The 20,799-nt window shown below is 35.5% G+C and overlaps 1 protein-coding gene across 2 annotated transcripts in view; it reads left to right on the forward strand.

Moving 5' to 3' along the window:
- LOC311437157 (uncharacterized protein) overlaps nucleotides 1–19,154 on the forward strand; it is a 146,440-nt gene extending 127,286 nt beyond the window's left edge. For both annotated transcript variants that reach the window (XM_084520069.1, XM_084520070.1), the window contains 2 exons: nucleotides 16,016–16,188; nucleotides 18,508–19,154. The gene's annotated coding sequence lies outside the window, so the exon portion shown is untranslated. The remainder of the gene's footprint in view (nucleotides 1–16,015; nucleotides 16,189–18,507) is intronic.
- The last annotated feature ends 1,645 nt before the right edge of the window (nucleotides 19,155–20,799 follow it).

A 20,799-nucleotide genomic window follows, 5' to 3' on the forward strand; every position in this document is an offset into this window, starting at 1 on the left:
TTATAATGTGCTGTAAAAGAAGTGGAGTTTGGGTGGAACTAGAAAAAAAAAAGCTAAAACTATATTAAATTTGACTCTGTTGAAGTCAAAAGGAATTTTACCCCTGGATTTTCATCTACTGTGGGATGTTTTTTCTAAACCATTGAGACCAGTGTTTTTAAGTTTATGTTTTGAGGGAAGAAACATATCCAGGCCCCCCCAGTTTGGAAAGCTTCAACAGAAGTGAGGCTGCTGAAGTGTATGGTATATACACCCTTTAATTAGGAGTGTTGTGTACACTGGACTAACTCAGGTGGAGTGTTATGTTGCTGGCCAGGCTGACTCATGAGTCAGCCCAAACTACAGCAAGGAATCTGCTGCTGCTGGTCTGCACTGGCAACAGAAATGCTCACTTATGGGTCTGGATGTAGGAAACTTATTCTGGTGTGAATGAATTGTTGCAGCTACTGCTATATATATATATAGAGAGAGAGAGAGAGAGAAAATTAACAAAATACCATTTTCATTACCTCACAAGAGATCTGAAACTGATTAATATAAATTATCTGGAAGATTACAGAGATTACATATGCACCAAAATTTTTTTTTTTTTCTTTTCTCAAAATAATTTGCATATTGTGTAATTAAATTAAGACTATATTCTTGTGTAGTAGGTAGATTAAGATATTGTTAAATGCAAAGTGGTTTACACTAGTTTCATTTTAAAATTCTAGAAAAACTGATAGCTTTTTTTTTTTCTTAGTAAAATATTTTCCATCATATACTTTTTTTCTTTTTTTAAACAACTTTGCATTCACAAATACAAAAGGGCATTTTTGAATTTGTAACAGTAATTAATGTGAGTGAATTCATATGTAAACTGGTGTTTGCTAGGGAACTCTTTAATTTAAAGCTTTGACATTTTTACAAGCTCTTTAAACTATCCCTGGAAAACATCAATGTTTCAGATGGCATTGATACAGGCTGCTAAAGACAGTCTGACTATAATTAAAGACACCTGCCAACACTTCCTCGTTTAAATGTTTGAAGTTGTGGAGGGAAGTGCTGATTTAGAACATCTGGGAAAATGGAACAGAAAAAAAGAAAGAAGGAAGAAAATTCAAAGCAAGCTACATCACACTGTTACCCTCTGTAGAGACTGGCTGCTTGAATGGTAGTGTATCCTCCTATGCTGCATGGCAGTTACAAGTTTCCCATACTTCCTGTGAATAACTCAAGTTTTAGAATATGAGGTAAATTGCATTTCCCAGATCTTTGACTGGCTGAGTATATGAAGCACTTTCCTCCTTTAAACCACAGAATCAGCAGTGATGTCTTCAAAAACAGGCTTAAGAGCTTTTCCTGTTTTTATTACACTGGGTCTTGTTAGCACAGTGCATTGATTTTATTTAACACTTTTATAGGCACAGATAGTGGCGTTATGCTAAAGCTCTTAGAGTTTCATAGCTCTGCCTCAGTGCCTAACCAAATTCTGTTGGTACTAACACAGTGGCAGTTATGCAAGTGAGATGAGGAGAGAATAAATTATGAAACTATTGAACAAATGGTTGATAATAATTTAAACAGCAATAAACATCTATAAACATCAATAGTTGACAACATAGATGTCTAAGTACTAGAAGATATATTCCAGATATAATTTCTGAGAGTGTTTTCTCACCCCTGTGGGCTACAAGAAAGTCTTAGTGATGCAGTTCAAAAGTAAGAGAGAAATGTTCTGCAACTTAGAAAATATGTAGTCATCTTCTTGGGATAACTTAGAATATTCATTAAATATCAGGGAAAATATATATCCAGGATTATGCAGGACATTAAAAGGAAGAAAACTGGCCTGGATGCCATCCTGTGCAATGTGCTGTAGGTGATCCTGGTTGGCAGGGGGTTTGGTCTAGATGGTCTTCAGAGGTCTCTTCCAACCTCGGCCATTCTGTGATTCTGTGAAAGAATAAGGAAAACAAACAAACAAACAAACCCAATAGACAACAAGGAAGTCATGGATGAATGACAGAAAGAGCAGAAAATTTATGTATCCAAGAGATACTTCAAAGACCTTTTCCCTTTAGTACTATGAAACCTAAGCTGGTAAATTGTCACTCCTTTAAGAGTAACACATTTCTGCTCTTTGAAATCCATTCCTGTCAACGTGTTTTACAGATATTTTTTTCTCAATTGGTGCTTGTGTTGCAGACAAATCACCTTCTAAGTACTGAGAAAACCTAATAATCTCCTGTAGTTAAACAATCTCTCTTCTGGTGATGTCGTCAGTATTAGAAGTTTCAGAACAATGCTCAGCACTTAAAAAACTGTTTTCTTTGATGGGATCATTGATTTACTCCCTTATTTTCTGCAAGGAAAAAAAAAAAAAAAAGAATGCATATTAAAAATCCGTTAAGAGAAGGATATATTGCTATTAATATCATGCCACAAATCTAGAGGTTACATTTCCATTTTTTTTATATTGGTGATCAACATGGTCTGTTTTGTGGAAAATGTTTCATTTTTTTTTCTCTTGTTTGCTTTTGTCCCACAGTTTGCCTTTGGACCATTTTGAAACAGCCTTTCACAATAGTCAGGTGTGCTGAAATGAAAGGATAAAGATAGCCAGGCTCATACGTTTTTCCTTATATAAATATTAAAAATGTTGAGCTTACTTTACTGGAGCACAAAGAACACCTGTAATGGTGACATTTACAAAGTAGATAGTTCATGTGTCAGCTAAGGTGGGCTTTTATCAAGTTGCACAAAAAAAGGAAGTGGAAAGTGGAAGAGCCAAGCTGAGACTACATTCTCATTATGATTCTTCTTTAGTTTCTTGCTTCCTCCAGTGTTTTGAGGCTAATTTTCCTTTTCATGAAAATTCAGGGTTATTTAGAGGAAATACAGGTACTATCACTCCCTTATTATCAGACTGAATTGGAGATTTTACTCCTGTGACCAGATATCATTTAGAGAAATCAAACTGAATGGATTAAGCTCTGCTCTCTGGTGGCATAGCACACTGTGATCACATCTATTTCCTGAATGACACTGGAATCAATGTACCAGAGAAAAGTTCCTTCTCCTAAATCAGTGTCAGTTCTGTCATTAGGAGGCTGTTCCTTCACTGGGAGCCATCACAATACAGCCACCTAATGTTTCTATTTTAGGTTATGAATTATGATGTATGAACAAATAGGTGAAAAATGAACCCTCTACTGAAGACAGGGTGAACTGCTTAAACTTACTGGTGCAAGGTGGAGGCAAGGAACAGGAATGACATAATGAAGCGGTAGTTTATCAAGCAAATCTGGTTAACATATGTCATAAGAAATGAATGAGAAATGAGTTTAACCCTTAAATTGGATGTCTGTAAGTCTACAGCAGAAATATCCAGATATATGAGTCAACCAGTTAAAGAAAGAACTGATGCTAGTAGGGAAGGGAAAACTCAAACTGATCTATTAACCTGTGAATGTTAAATCAAGCTAAAAAAGCTCTTAGCAGAATCAATTCTAAGTCTGATTGTGAGTAACTTTTTTTCCATTGATATGCATGCCTGGTTTAGTTCTACCATTCTGAATCTTAGTTAGTGCTAAATTCAAGGGGAAAAGGGCATCTGAACTAGACTCTGTGTTAGGGTAAGAATATGTGAAACAATTCCAAGAGAAGCTGAAGATTGCATAAACACAATGTGGTTTCAGTGCTTAAACTTATTTGTTATGATTTATGCACAGACGTTTAAACCTCAGGCTCAATTTGTGTAGCATAGTTAGCATGGGTCCTAATATCAGGAATGAAATACGGATACTTTATCTTGCCAAGAACTTGGGCCCAACTCCATATTTCTCCACCTTTGTGACCTAATAACTGGACTCTTTCTACTCCTGAGATGGTTATATTACCAATGAATTTTCCTAAAGAGACTTAAAAAAGCAACTTAATAAAAATGGACAGAAGTCATAATAACAATGAAATTGATTTGATAGGAAACTTCTGCAGAGGTTGCTGCAAAAGGAAGAAACTGAACTATCATGATAAGAAAGGGAGAATTATCTCTAACTGTTTGAACAAATTCCATCAATACCAAGCATCTCAGTTTCCAAAGCTATTAAATGGAACCTTTCAAACTGTCCCCCTTTGTGAATACTGTCAGATTTGCTGATGAAAATTAATAACATTAGTATAATAGTAATGATATCACTCATATCACTGATCACTAATGATATCACTGTTTTCTGAATGTGTGGTAGTGGTAGGCATGCATTTGAATAGTTAAATGTATGCATGTTCAGAAACTAGGGTAGTGGATGGTACACCTAACATAGGATGCACCAGTAACTGCTCTAGAAGAGTTTTTAAGTTTCAACTGTTGTTTAGAAATTATTCTGGGTAATTGACTGACCATGCACAATCAAACACTTGCGTTCAGTCCACACATAATAAATAAATAAATAAATAAATAAATAAATAAATAAAAGATATATTTGTCATACTGATTCAAACGACAGAACAACAGGCACATTCAAGAATGTTTTGATGTGCCTCTGGTTATTTGGTGACAGAATACAGAATTAAACTGATTAAATGAATTATTCAATGAGTTGGTTTTTTTTGTTCAACTCTAAAGGAAATTTATTGGAAAAGTTACAACTATGTAAACTTGAAGCACAAACTGTATTGAAATATACAGGAAAAACGCTGAGTATGTATTATTTGTCTATGAGGCAGAAAAGAACAATACAATTTCACAAGGTCTATAAAACAGTCACAAGACCCATGTAAGGTGAAGGACAAAAACTGTGTGATGGAAGTCTTCCTACTGTATCACAATTAACTTTTATAAAGAAACAAATTGGTATTTTTTTTTTTAATTATTATTATTATTTTTTTTACAAAGTAATAGCAACGTTGCCAGTTGCTTCCCCTTGGTAGATCAAGCTTTTAGGATTGGAAGAAAAGGGAATGATTTCATAATCCTGATTCTATTTTTTATTAAATTTTCTGTCTTTCTCCATATTTAACTTCAGTGATACAGAAAGAAGGGGAGAAAAAATAAAAATAAAACTTCTAATATGAAAGTTTTGAAACAAATTTATTTTTGGAACTGATATGTTTAGGAGCAAGACATAACTGTTTTTTGAGTTTTATAAACGTTATCATAGGTCACATAAATTGATATATTTTCTGAAAACCACAGTAATCTGTATCCAGGAGCAAGACATAACTGTTTTTTGAGTTTTATAAACGTTATCATAGGTCACATAAATTGATATATTTTCTGAAAACCACAGTAATCTGTATCCTGTAATTTGTACAGATCTCAGCTTTTCTTCTTTTGGTATTATATCTGCAAAATATAAATCTTAGAATATAAACATGTTTTAAAATAGATGAGTAAACAATTCAAAGAAAATAAAAACAATCTTACCTAGATTTTTAAAGCACTATTGTGATCTTTTTTAAGAAAGATATTTTTGTAAATCTAGAAATCTGTGAATTAGCAATAACAATTTCAGTCATTAAAAAAAAACAAACAAACACAACTAGTTCTATTTTTAAATATTTACATTTTACCTTTAGGGAGCCAAAGTGTACAAAGAATATTTCAGTGAATTGCCTTAGTTTTATGAGTTAAGAATTGTCTTTAGTAGTTTCTTTATTCTCCTATTGTGAAGTCTCATTTGTTCGTGAAAAATCATACATCTTTACATAAAACCAGTTGAGTTGATATGCCTTGTCCTTGAAAGTACAACAACAAAGGTACAGTAAAGATATAAGGAAAGACATGCAGTAAAACAGAACTGCTCAGAGGAATTTGTTGTAATCTCCACATTTGCATGGTTATATAAGAATGATTTCATACCTTCCAGGAACTTAAGTTTTGTCCTGCAGTGTGCAGTAACTCACAATAATGCTTTGAATTCCCCCCCCCCCTTTTTTTTTGCCCCGAGCATATGCAAAAATAGACTGTGATTTCCTCAAATGTAGTCATTATCTCAAGGAGTTGGACTTTTGTTGTAAGAAAACATTAAAATTCATGATGTTCTGTTAGATTCACTGTCTCTTATATTGATAACTAAGCTGTGCCATATAGCACCTGTTCCTTGACTTGAATGGGCTTTTGCTAATGAAAATACATGTAAGTGACTTAGGTTTACATTCTCTGAATGTGAGTGAACTAAAATGCCATCTCTTGAATATGCACAAGAACAGATACAAATTCACGGATTTCATCTGAAAAACAAAGAAACAAATGCTGAAGCATTTTATTTATTTTATTTTATTTTAGTTTAGTTTGTTTGTTTTTCTTCACTTTTAAGTGCTTTTTTGTTTGTTTGTTTTTAAATTATTATTTGCAGAGATACAGACATAAAGCAGATCCAGAATGTGATAACACTTGACATACAGTTCATCAAGAATAAACAGTGGCAGATGGAAGCTAACAGATAAACTCTCATTGCTTAAAATAAGCTGCCTGAACTCTCATGTATCCACAGGGATACACAGGAATGTTACAGGGAGGTCTGTGTTCAAAAGATGAATGTATCCATGAGAGACAATTGAGATTCTTCTTCAGCCAGGTGTACCAAGTGGTGTCACCTGTAGGATTGCACTGGGAATCTCACATGGTTTTGACATATTCATAACACTCCAGCTCTTGAAATCTTGTAATTTTTACAGGATTGCTTCTGTTATTTTGAAATATTACATGTTTCAAAATATTTGGTGAATTCAAATTATTCATAATACTTGGTGTCAGAAGTGATGTAAAGTGCTGGAAGAACAGGATGAATATTGACACTGTAATGGGATTCCTTCCTTTCTGAGTTCATAATCTTGGTCTTCTTGTTGAGTGGGTTAAAGAAAACACTCCTTAGCACGGTCATATTATTTAGGTGTGCTATGGTGAAGGTTCTTGCTATGCTGAATTTAGTCCTCCTCGTCACCTGTGCATTCCTGTGATGCAATGGTAGGTGAGCTGCTCTGGAGGTTGCTTTGCTCTAAGAGCAGCTGTGCATGATAAGCTATTATCTCTCACTGTGGACTTGTTTTAAAATCATTTCTAGCCAGGAGGAATCTCCCCTTCTGGATCAGGTCCAGCATCTAAATTCTGCAGTTCCCATTCAGGTTAATGATACAAATGGAACGACTCATCTGTCACTCTGTGAAGTACAAGTAGCAGGGTTAGGACTCTAGACAGCAAGTTTTAAATCATGAAAAAAACAATCCCTAATGAAACGATGAACAAAACCCTCCAAATAACTAAACCAGATGTTACAGTTTGTGTTTGGATTCATTTACATTTAGTGCATTGAATTTCTGTAGGATTTGAATTTTTTTATTTTTTTTTTAATATGTCATGTAGCAGTGAATATGTTTAGTCAGTAAACTTCATCATAATCTACATGTGTTTATGACAAATTGAGATCCAATCTTATAAGGTATAAAAAAATTCATTGCATTTAAATATTCATTGTTAGAAGAAGCTGGATTTCTATTTGTGATAACAGAAATCAGTATGAACTAGAAGACAAAATAAATTAGGAAGGTAATTCAGAAGAAAAAGAAAAAAATGCAGAGCTTTTACATGTGTCTGATTAAAAAAAAAAAAAAGTGTAAATAAAAGGATGCAAGGCTGTCTTTGAAAAAATGTAGTAGTTCACTGCAGAAATCAGACATACTTAATTAGAAACACCTTTTTTTTAAGCACAAAGGCCACTAGCTTGTGAATGAATCCCTGATGGGATTTCCTGAAGAAGTAAGCATCTGTCAGTTCTGTCTGCAGTGCACCCTCAAAGACTGCAGCTATGTTCTGGGACAGCTGCACTTAAGACAGCATCACATATTCTTGGTTCCCCATTGCTGGATGACAGCATAGCTACCTCCTTTCCAGACAATTGCATTTATTTTCATGAGAAATCAGGGCAAATGGGGAGATTGAAAATATTCTTGTGTCTTCCGATTGTGCAGTTGAGACACAGCTAAGAGGCACATCTGAGTACCAGGACCTCAGAGCAAACACAGCCTGTGGTATGTACACAGCTGTAATTGTTGTTTATGTTGAAAGTAACATAAACATATTCTAATATCTTAAGAAGTCTGGTTTAAATGTCTGGAGGCAAGGTTATGAAGATAGAATTTATCTCAAAAAAGGACGACTTGGACTCCAGAGACTCAGGATATGAGAATGAAACATGGAGACTTTTACCACTCTGAGCTTTTTTAATAAAGTGAATTATCTTACCAACTGATGGTTGTGGTGTGACCTCAGCCCAGACCCCAGTAGAAACACAAGACCATCCTCTACCCTTCTTACAGTTCAAAACCCAGGGTAGTCTTAAAAGAGAGAGTTCAAGGACTCAGAAAGGCATGAAAAATAAGATGAACTGCATTTGGAGGGCAAAATGAAGAAATGTGTACAGCTCCAGCTTCTGTATTTTGTAGATAAAAACACAGGACTAGCTGCCTGGCATTTGTTAGCAGTGCAAGAATCACACTGTTTATTACAAATAACATTAAAATCCCCACATAGTTTATTTATTTGCCAAAAACCATCTCTACAGCTTATTAATGACATTTTTACATGCTACCCCAATTTAAAAAGTCAGTCTAGTTTTTTGTTTTGTTTTGTTTTAGTTTGTTTTTTTGTTTGTTTGTTTGTTTGTTTTTAAGTTTATTTCATCAACAGTGATTGGTATGCTGGTATACTTTATTGATGGATCACTTACTAAAAACAATCCATATCTAATGAATTTAAAACTTTTTAGAAAAACTTGGAAAATCAATAACAGGGCAGAAAATATCATTCTGTCTGTCTTTTAAAAATATAGATTCTGGTTCCTGTCTGTAGACTTTTGTTTATTGTTGACCTAATATGACAGTTATTAAAAAGCAGATGGATAAAAAGGAGGTGATAAGAAAATGAAAAGTTTTATAAAATGGCAGTAAGTGACAGAAACTTAATTGTTCTCTAAAAATGCATAGCATACTCTACAGAAATGACTGTAAGGGGAGATGAGCTGACACAAACAAGCACTTTTACCAACTTTATTCATTAGCAAGAGAGGCTGTGCAGCTCATACTTAACATGTTGTCGACAGAAGGAAGACACAGACGCTCAATATGAGTGAACAGTGAACTTCAACTTTAATGGATAGCTCAGTCGCCTTTTATCTAGTTCGAACATAATCAACTCATATATATTGCAAAAACTAAGCTCAGGATTGGCTAACATTTCCCGGTCTTTTCAGTTAGTTCCTCCTTCTTTTAGCTACCGTCCCGCCTTAGGGACTTTCCCAATCACCCAAGGGCATCGTGTCCTTGAGCCTGATTGGCTCTCAGCCAGCTGCGTACGTGCCCAGACTCATATGAGTTGAGTATGGTACTTCACTAGCCCATTGCCTCCTAACTGCCCAACATCCACATGTCCTATTTCACTTAACCATTCCTCCACATTAACATCCTCACCATGTCTTGTGATAACAGTCTCTCCAGAATCATATATTAAACAATGGTGTCTCTGACAACACATCATGTGTGATAACCTCGGCTCAGTATGGAAAAAAAAAAAAAAAATTTCATGCCTTCCTTCCCTTTCTCTTCCCAATTTGTCAGTGTTGAATCCATAGATCTTACAATGGTCCTACAATGCAAGTAGACAAAGTGAAAGAAAACCATCAAGTCAAATTTATTTTCATTTTATATACCCACAGGTATTTCTCCTGTAGCTTACTTTTAGTGTTTTTATCCCTGTTTTTTAAATCCTGATATAACTCTGTTGTAGTTTAATTCATTATTATCTCCAGCACTGATTCACACTGTTCTGAACTCCTCTTTTAATAAGCATTTGTTTCTTTCTTTCACCTGGGAGCTAGTCTAAACCTCATCACTGCTATCACTGCTCTCTCCCTTGAATCATAGGGACATGGGCTTGCAGAAAGCACAGAACAAGTCACTGTGCATCTGCTGAGCCTTGGCCCATTAACACACTATTAGCTTGGACCAGTTCCGCTTAGCAAAGACTACTTTCACGGCAAGCTAAACTTAGTCAGGACTGTCTTTTGGGTCTAAAATCAGCAAGGTTGTTCAGAAAAAAATTGCCTGTTGACTTAAACAAGGTAATCATTTTTCAAAGTGGACTAGAGCTTTTCAGTATACTGGTTAGGTTTAGTGTAATACCTACATTTTAATTTTGGGTTTATAATAAGACTTCTCTTTATATTTCAACCACTGGTAAATGTCATAGTTTGATGAACACTATTGATGTTCAGATGATATCTCAGAATACAGTCTAAGCTAAAACAAAACATGGCAGAATAGGTGAATCTCATATATATTTATTGAAATGTAAACAAGGCAAGGAAATTTTTGCCTTTCTTTCTTTGAGGAATCCACATCCAAGTGGTGAAGCTTTATCAGCTTTTGCCCTAGAAGTTTAAGTGACAAAAATCTGAGTAAAAAAATATGATGGTAGGAAGGACACTACTACTGAAATGCTAGTGTATCACAGTTGTAATAGAAAATGCCAGAAATCAGTGATGACTCATGAAAAATAATCTGTGCCAAGAAAAGCTAACTGTATTCCATATCCTGAATTCATCCTTTTATCTGTTAGTAAAATCGATTTCTAGACAAGACTGTAAAAAGGGGTTTGATGGAACATAATTTTCCCCCAGAAATGGGAAAGAAAGTAAAGATTACCAAATAAAAATACAAGCAAAATAAATAATTTTTCATTAATGAATTGTATTTTCCTTTAAACCCATAACAGAAACATTTATTTTACATATTGGTAATCTGAAAAAGGCTTAGCATCTTGGTATTGAAAAAGCAGTGTCATTGCCACTACTAAAATAGCTATGTTTACCAGGCAGGAAATCAGAATGGGATTGGTGACATATATATATTTTTTCTATGTAAGAAAGTTCGGGCATGTAACATGAAACAATATGTGAGAGAGATATCTGAAACAGAAATAGTGTACTGGGAAAACCTGGGGTGTGGGTCTAGGCAAATGTCTGGGGCAAAAAGCCAGAGGTTAATTCACCAGTTTTATCTTTGAGCAAATCTCTGCATCTGGGGGCTAGAGGGTTTTTTATTTGCTTTGTTTTGTATACTTCTCATCTATTTTTCTTTTAATTCAATCTTTAAATGGATCTGAGGTTTATGGATTTTTTCCCCCTAGGCAACAGAAGAATTTTTTATTTTTATTTTTATTTTTTATTCCTGTTGAATGAAAGCAAGGCTGAACATATTCCACATGTGCAGAAACCCATACTAAAGAGTAAAGTTACTGATGCAATACAGAAAACCAACTCCCAAGTCTGCATATTGAACCCAAGGCTCTCCCACAGAGCCCAGCTGCTCTCAAGGTCACATATGGCAAAAGCAGAGATGATAACACTTTAAGTTTTTGATGCATGCAGGTTATCATCACTAATATGACCAATACCTGCTCTCTAAGGCAGCTGCTCCATGAATAATCAATGAAGGAGCTGTGAATAAGCAGATGGATTGTAGCTGATGAGTTCCCTCTGGGCAGGCATAACACAGTTAGCAGTTATGTATAACACGTATCATATAATAGCAGAATCCTACACTACAGGCACATCGCTAAAAGAAGTGGGTAAAGCCAAGGGCAGCTCTGCGTGAATTAGCATATAAAAAAAAGGAAGGGTGACTCAGAAATGTCAAAGCCAGATGAGAGTGTGTTTATATGTGTGTACTTTTAAGACTTAATTCACTATAAAAAAAGGGGAGAAATTCCCCCAAAGAAAAGGAACCTGAGAACACATGGTATTAAGTGCTATAAACGTATAAGGGAACTGGCAGTTACTAGTGTTGTTCTGCAAGGATTGCAGGGATTAAAGTAGCTGATATATATTTGTTTGACATGCTCTTCAAATGAAAAGACCAATTGAAAAATCAACACCAGTGACTGCTTTCATTCATTTTATCTTCCTTAGTGAATATCCATGTTCTGTGCCATTCACCGAAATAAATAGAAAGCCTTCTTTCCCACACTTTTAAGGGCCATGTGAAGAAATTGACCTTGTAGCTACAGCATACAAAGAAGACTCAAGCATTTGTGTGTATTTTTAGAGACTTCCTCTGTGCTCTTCAACAGTTCACTTAATGTGGTGTTTCATGTAAACTATCAAAGCTAGTCTGACTGGTTGTTCCAAATCTTTATGTTAAATATTAGACATCAGTAGGCACTTGAAGAGTGAGAGATTCACCCTATGAGTTAAGGCAGTTTATTTAGGTGAATGTTTTAGGAAGTATGTCTTTTTCAGATCCCACTCTAGATCCAGGTGCTCTCTGGGTATTTAGACAGGAGTGGTATTGCATGTTTATTTGAAGAGAGGTAAAAAGGGAGTAATAGCAAGAACAATATAATAACAATAACAAAAATCTTCCTTGTCCCATTGTATATACGTATATTTTGTCAGCTTTCTATATGTGAAGGTTATCTCCCAAGTGATGTAGTATAATAAGGTCCAGTCTAAATTAAGACATCTAATTACTGCTGTCATATAAAAAACAATTTCATCATTTTCATGACATGGAATCATCCATGTTAGCTACGATGATTCCAGCAGTTTTAATAAACTGATTAATTAGCTTTTAATACTAGTGGCATAATTGACAAAATAAATACATAATTAAAGAGAGAGTTTGGTTCCAGCATCTAAAAGTTCATTAAGGAACTGATTTATTCTTCATATCTTCTGCTGAAGTAGATGAAGAATATATCAGACTAAATCAAATTGTATGCTTTGGAACAGTCATGTCTACAGAGGAACACAGAAATACTTTATGTACATATATAATTAATTACTTCAGGAACAAAAAATTGAGACAATAGCTACCCAAACTCAAAAATAAATTCTATGTAGACAATAATTATATTAGATGGACTTTGGCCAGGGTACTTGGTTAACACCAAGATTTGAAGGAGAACATTATGGAATTTTTAACGAGCAGAACTGATTAAGAAATGAAGTTTATAAATGAAGAGTGCATACCTATTGTGAGAATTACATTACCAGAGGCATAGAGGTGAGGAGGAGTTAGCTTTTATATTTGTAGGCAATATTATTTTTCAAAACTACTGTGAGAGAAAACTACGAACTACATCCACTAGTGAACAATATTTTCTGCAGCTTATTCTTCATAGGTCTCTCAATACAGTGGTGACCTGACCCAATTTTACAAAATACAAAATGCCTCCCAAGATATAGGATGTTCTGTAGTCAATGTGCACTTCACTAGTAATATGGTATATTTTTCATCTTGTAAGATCCAGATATTATGATACTACCGTATCACAAAGATGACAGTATTATGTTACAGATATGATCTCTTTACAAGCATTTTTTTGGGGGAGGCAAGGGAATTTTTTGTAAAATGAGTCAGGAATTAATAAGCCACACTGGCTACCCATTGCTTGTAGATCTTGTATATAAAGCACATACATAAAGTGCTGTCCTTGTAAAGGTCTAAAAAGTGTTAGCAACAATAAGTGGTATATGGCTTCAACCTTAACTAGTAAAGCTTAGTCATGTGCCCAGCTCACTCAGTCTTGTTTGCTGCACCTTGTGCCGGCACAAGCGCTCCAGCCCTCTCTTGCCATAAGCACAAGGAAAAGGACAAGCGTCCATCCTCCTTGAATGAAGGCCAAAAATGAAAGCTACTTTCATCCTCCCCTCTAATTCCCTTCATCTGTTTTCAGAGAGTTAGGCAGATACAGATTTTAGAAAAATTCTATGGATTGAAAACAGTGAGATACTGTATGTCATCTTAATTTATTACTGAGAAAACTTGGGGAAATATAAATCCATTTGTTATTGCTCAGGTGAATGGGAAATTATCTGGGTCAGAAGCTATTGTGAGCATAAGAGATGATAATCATCCTAAAATAAACAAAGAATTTCAGCAAGGAAATTACAGTTGAGATCAACAAAAGGGAAGAATAAACAAGTAGAGAAGCACCACAAAAGTGTCCATAAATGGATCCTTTAAACAAGTTAATAATTAATCTGACTTTTATCTTTAAACATAGAATTATTTTATTTATTGGAGGAAATGCTACCTGGGAGATAATGTGATGATAAGAATAATCCAAATGTTTCCAGCAGATGGTTTAAATACTATCTGACATGTCCCTGCCTGCTGGAAATCGATACAGAGTGCTGCAGTCATTCTTTTCATTTCCAAGTTATTACTTTGCTTTGTCGCCATTCCCCCTTCCCTCTTCCCCTTCCTCCCCCTCATACATTTTGAATAGTTTATAAATACAAGAACAACACCGAGGCCTCTGTGGAAAATGTAATTGTTGGCAAATGGCTCACATCAACCAGGCACATAACCAGACACATAGAAACACACATACTTATGCTTACACATACACACACTGCTTAGGTCCCAAAAGGCACCATCTTTGCACATTTTGCTGTATGCTTTTTACATTTTTATTAAAATGTTGATCTCTGCACACAAAGCTGATTTATTATTACTAAATTGCTTTGACAAGTGGAACAAAGACTCTTTGGAACTGACTTAAGAGAGTTTCCCCAAACTGTGCATATTTTAACATCCTTTAATTGGAGGTCACATGCCTAAACTAGAATAGAGTTATGAGCCAGCTAAAATCCTGAGTGACATTAATCGAGGCTTTTTTTTTTTTATTATTATTTTTTTTTACACACTGTTTATGCAAAATAAACCATTGCTTTCTGTATTGTATTAGAAAGTTTTTTTTTTCTTCTTTTTTTTTTTTTTTCTTTTTCTTTCTTCGTATCCTGAGTTCATTCTTTATGTAAGACAGAAATTAAACTGTTACTTTAATTGTCATCTCTTTATTTTTAGCTTCTCCCTTCCATTAGCTGGAGCTGTGATTAGTTGTGATCTGATTCATTAAGGGATAATAGACTATTTGCATGAGTTCTACATAGAAAATTCAGTCCTTAAAATGTGAAATTTACTCCTTAGAATATGATGATCACAGAACTGTTACAGTAAGAGACACTCTACAGGACCCTTGTAAGACATGGTGAGAATCTAACTTTTTCAATGAGACATGCAAGCCATGTGGCTGGCAACTTTCATTTCTGAACATGGTTTAAAATACATTGATTTAAAATTCTTTAGCTTTTGTAACACATACTAAATATTCCAAGCTAAGAGCCTTGCTCTTGATGCACCTAAGGCACTGTGGTGGTTTTACCGCGCTAGGCAGCTAAACACCACAACCACTCTCTCACTCCCCCTCTTTAGATGAGGAGGGGAAGAAGTAAAGTAAAGAACAACTCACGGGTTGAGATGAGGATAATTTAATTAAAGGGAAATACTAATAATAGTAATAATAATTAAGGAAAGATTGTTATTAACTAATCAATTTAACAAAAGGGAAAAAAAGGAAAGGGGAAAAGGGAGGGGGAAAAGGAAAACAAAACAAAACAAAACAAATAAAAGCTATGTGGAACTGCAGAGGAAAGAAATTACTCTCTACTTCCCACAAATGAGTGATGCTTGACCACGTCCTTGAAGCAGGGCCTCAACGCACATAGCTCGTGTTTGGGAGGAGGACCGACATTTTCACAAGAGCCCACCCCTCCCCTCTTCTTCCTGTTTCCACATTTTACTGCTCAGCGTGACATCACATGGTATGGAATATCCCTTTGGTTGGTTTAAGTCAGCTGCCCTGGTGATATTTCTCTTCTCACTTTTTTGCCCACTCCCTAGGAGGGTTAGAGAGAATCCTGATGCTGTGCCAGCACTGCTCAGCAATAGACACAACACTGGTGTGATAATACTGTTGTTCTAGCTACAAGTGCAGAGCACAGCACTGTATGGGCTGCTGCAGGGAAAGTTAACATTCCAGCCAGACCCATACACCCATCTGAGATGACACAGAACAGTGTATGAGAGTCCTGTCTCCCAGTTGAGACCAGTGTTGTGGGAGCTCTGCCATGGGTATGCCATCACCATGACATGCTGTGGGGACATTGGATTTGTGTCTCTGCTGTGACAGGCTATGGCACAGTAACACCAGATGCTGGGGAAGTTGGAGAGGAGCCACCACCATCCCTGGAAACCCTCACAGTGCCACTGTATCATAAGCACAGTACAGCTGCAGAGGAGGTACACTGTCTCTGGATTTCCACCTGCAACAGCTGAGGAGTATTTAGCCATAAACACAGATGGGTGAGTATGGAAATTAGTCTTTTGCACTCTTGGATTTTAAAATGTGAATATTTGGTTAAGCTGTAAAAAGATGCCTTCTATAGGATTTATAGAGCAGTAGCAGAATAAACAGACAATCCATTCTTGGCTAGTCATTCCTGTATCCACAACAGAAATGTTAATCTCATAGTTTTCGTAGAGTAATGCATGACCATTAAGGCATCTCTGCACAAGTTCTCCTGGCCATCTGTCATGTCTCTGAGTAGGTATTAATGGCACTGACATTACAGTTTATGAGAAATCAAATTACAAAACAGTCAGGAAATTAATGTTTCAGCACTTCATTATAGGAGCAAAGGGTAACAACCTATGTATTCTTTTAATTAGAAATTGACATGGATCTATATGCTCTCTCAAACCAGTGTTTGATTTTGGTGATAACTTTATTGCAGTTCTCCACCAAACATGAAAGTCCTGAAGGCCCAAGACAGGCAGGCAAAATGCAGGTCGTGGTCCTAAATGAGCTACCACGTCCTGATTAGCCTGAATGAGGCAGACAGGTTTGGAGGTATGATGGAATGTTTTAGCGAATATTGATTACCTAAAATTGCCACTTACCTGTGTTGTAACAGAATGAAAATTACACTAATGTCAAACGAGATGTAAGCAGTGAGCATATAGAAAGAGTACAGCTGAGTTCCTTTTCCCAAGAAGGAAATGGTGGCCTTTTCGTAAAGAACTGGACATTTACTTTTGTATGCAAATTAGCACAGGTCACTGAGCTGCTTTATTTGAAAAGAGAACACTGTGTCACTGTCTACCCTGTTTAAATATGCAAGGAGAGAGATATGAATTGGACATGGCATTATCATACTATTTAGTGAACGAAGTTAGATTGCATTAGTTTTCTGCAACTTCACTTTGCTGCTAATGACTTCCCTCATTACAACTATCAGCATGATTACTCTAATATCACATCATTTAGTCATGGTCAGCTTCTCTTAGTATGGACATGACCAGAAGTTGTGCACATGTCAGTTTGTGACATTTTTCTTCCACATTAAAAGTTCACATATGTTTTTTATAGTATTACATTGTTCTTAGTCTATGTTTTTGACTGGTCATAAGCAGAATTTTATAATTAGAATTTGCTGCCTGTTTATAGCACCAGCACTGTGATGATTCCTTGCATTCAAGTCTGCTGACTTAGGAAAAGCCATAATCAGGTGTGGAAAATGAGCTCCATCTTGTATATCAAAAATATTTAAAAAGAAAGTTATTTAGTTAAAGATAACCCTCAAAATTTCTCTTCAGGAGATGATGTGACACGAGGTGAGCAGAATATAAAAACAAAACCACAAAAAATGTCTACTGCATGATTCTGGAAGGCTTCCAAGAGAATTCATGGAGGGTTTTTTGTTATAGTTGCTACTGTTAGGTAAATATTTCATTTATTCATACATGGAGTTAACAGATTGTCAAAACATGTATATATACCAGCTGAATCTTTCACATTTACAAGAAGGTGGATGAAGGTTTCACAGCTTCTTTTCTCATTGATTTTTTTTAATTACACTTTAGAACAATGTGGATCCTGTTGTTCCAAACTCCATCTTCATATCCCTTTCCCTTTCCCTTTCCCTTTCCCTTTCCCTTTCCCTTTCCCTTTCCCTTTCCCTTTCCCTTTCCCTTTCCCTTTCCCTTTCCCTTTCCCTTTCCCTTTCCCTTTCCCTTTCCCTTTCCCTTTCCCTTTCCCTTTCCCTTTCCCTTTCCCTTTCCCTTTCCCTTTCCCTTTCCCTTTCCCTTTCCCTTCATTAATATGTATACTACTGTAGAAAACTGTGCTTCCAAGCAGGTTTGAGTCCCCAGTGTGAAAAGCAGTATACAGATAAAAACTTTTGAATAGCCTACAGTCTATGGCCTGGACACTGTACACAATGAAAGCAGAAAATTTTATAGCATGATAAGTTTGTTTTTTAAGGATATGTCTGGAACTGTGTGGTTTTGACTTGAATAGTGCAGAACCACAATAATATGAGCACAAATAAAGAATAGTTCTGTATCTGGCCATAAGTTCACTTTTAGCCTTCCTGCACAATCACATGGTCTGCTAAAGCATGCATCCATCTCTGCAAGGCTTTCCGTATTTACTGCTTATTGAAAGAGGTGGATCCTTTTCTATGGTAGGAGTAGTTCTTAGGAGACTCCGTAAGGCTTCGAACAAGAAATATGATCCCTTCAACAGAAATGGTATTTATTCCTGTGACACAGTTTCAAATATAAACTTAAAGAACTGACATGTCTCAGAGGAAGACTAATAATGATATTTCTCTTTTACAGGTGGGGACATGAAACGCAGACAATTGAGTTGTCTGATGTAACTCCCAGTTAAAATAATTGGAAAGAACTCTGTGGTATCTTCAGAACCTGTTGCCCAAAGTCACAAAGAAAATACATCCAAGGAAAGACCTCAGACTTCCTGCTTTCCCCACAAGTTGCCTTATCTTGAGCCTATATTTCCTTTGTAGTAGTCAGGAGCCTATGTTGTATTCCTGCTTACATGTGAATTTCAATAAACAGAATAAGAAGGTCCAATGTCATCTGATTGTGTCATTGTGTGTGAATTTTATTTTTTTGGACTCGAGATGAAGTGCTCACTTTATTTGTTTCTCTAGACACCTTTTTATGAGTGTCATGTATGCAGAAAGCAACCATCTGATTTGTTTTAGGAAAATATCAAAGATGCTTCTGAAACTACTCTGTAGAGATAGCATATGCAACTGTGTACAAGGTTGTGTAGTTCTTTTGTTCTTTCCAAAACGTTTTTTATCCTTCCCTGGTTTATGTTCTTTAAATATTTTTCCCATTTAGAGAGCTTTGGGAACATAGCCCCTTCCTTGCAGTGCTAATTAAGTTCACTCATTCATTGTAACAATAGTAGCAAACAAAGATGAAAAAGCTGAATTAAATTGTTCCCTGGCATAGAATCTAAAATGCTGCTATGCTTAAAAATAACTGTTCTCCTCCTCTCACCCCATTTTTTCTTATTTTAACTCAAATCTACTTTCTCAAAGACATACAATTCTGTCTGTACTACAATCTAGACAACATGTAGACTATTAACAGCAGTGTACCGTATATGTTAAATTTGAGTTTGCAAAAACTTCCTTGAGTGAATAATTAGATTAAAATTATACTAGCAAAGCCCCTCTTTTCACTTATTAATACAAGAAATTAAGTTTTTCTGCTTGAAAGCCATCAGTTCCAGGACATAGCCCTTATGTAACTTTTGACAGTAAAGTTAAAGACATGGAAAATTGCTGCAACTTCACTTCTAACTACTTGAAAGACTGCTATAATTCACAAAACAGACAGTTTTGCAATCTTTATGGTAAGTTACATGGCTAACAGGTTAGTGTTTCAGAGACTAAGGATAGTTAGGAAAAATACTACTCCCTGCTCTCTATTTTATGTGCCAGTAGAGACAGGAAAATAAATTTATTCCGAAATAACCAAACTTCCTTTTCTTCCTATTTCCATATAAGATACTTGGTTTCATATTGGAAAATTAACATGCTGGGGGGAAATCTTATCACTTGAAACCATTACTATGTTAAGATCTTCTCATCTATCACAGATGGTATTTTAGGTAAGTTTTGGGTTGTTTTTCTTTGTGGTTTATTTATTTATTTATTTTATGTGTGTGTGTTTTGTTTTGTTTTATTTGTTTTTGCTTATAAATCTGTATGAGGTTAATTGCTGTGAGATCATCCAGCAGAAGATAGATACCATACAAGTCTTCAATCACCTTGCAAGTTTATTCTGTAACAACCCTGAAGGTAGTGATAAGGTATTTGAAAGTCAGATTTGTCTTTCACTGGTTTTGATAATAGAGGTCAACCCTTAGCTCACTTTCTTTCCTCCACATGCTACAAATGCTACAAATCATGTAGTACATGTGCAGATGTCCAATAGAATACTTTCTATTCCTTTGATCACCAAGCATACTTCTAAGTGCAGTACTCTTCTCCATAATGGGTAATACATGTCAGTGTTGGTTTTGGTTTTCTGTAAAGTTTCTTCCCTGAGCAACTTTATGCCATGAAATCTCTCTGCCCTTAAATGCTTCTTTTATCTAATTGGAAGTGCACTGAAAGAAATGTCATGTGTTGATGTAGATATCAAAATTTTCAAATTTACTTTTTGAAACTATATAAAAAACATGATACTTTATTGGTACCTGCACTTTCCAATGACGATTGCAGCAGTGAGAGAAAAAATTAGCTTGATTGGAATCTGAGTGGGTAACATTGCTGAATCCAAAAAGTACAGAAAATACTCCAAGGGAGTATCTGGTTTGATTGCGAATACCATCTCTAAAAGACAGTCAATCAGAATATTCCCTGAGTTCTGATTAAATAACCAGTGTTATTAAATAAATAACACTTTCCAATTGCCTAATGTGGAAAAAAACATTGTCTAAAACTAATTAACTTGCCTTAAAAAAAAGATATTTTTTTCTCCCCAATGATAAAAATATAATTATATTGTTTTCCTCAAGACTGATTTATAGTCGATGTCTTAGAGATAGTGAAAGTATGTGCTTGTATCTCTAGCTGAAAATATACTAGC

The sequence above is a fragment of the Aythya ferina genome (assembly GCF_964211825.1).
Source record: "Aythya ferina genome assembly, chromosome: 5".
In the NCBI taxonomy this organism is placed as follows: Eukaryota; Metazoa; Chordata; class Aves; order Anseriformes; family Anatidae; genus Aythya; species Aythya ferina.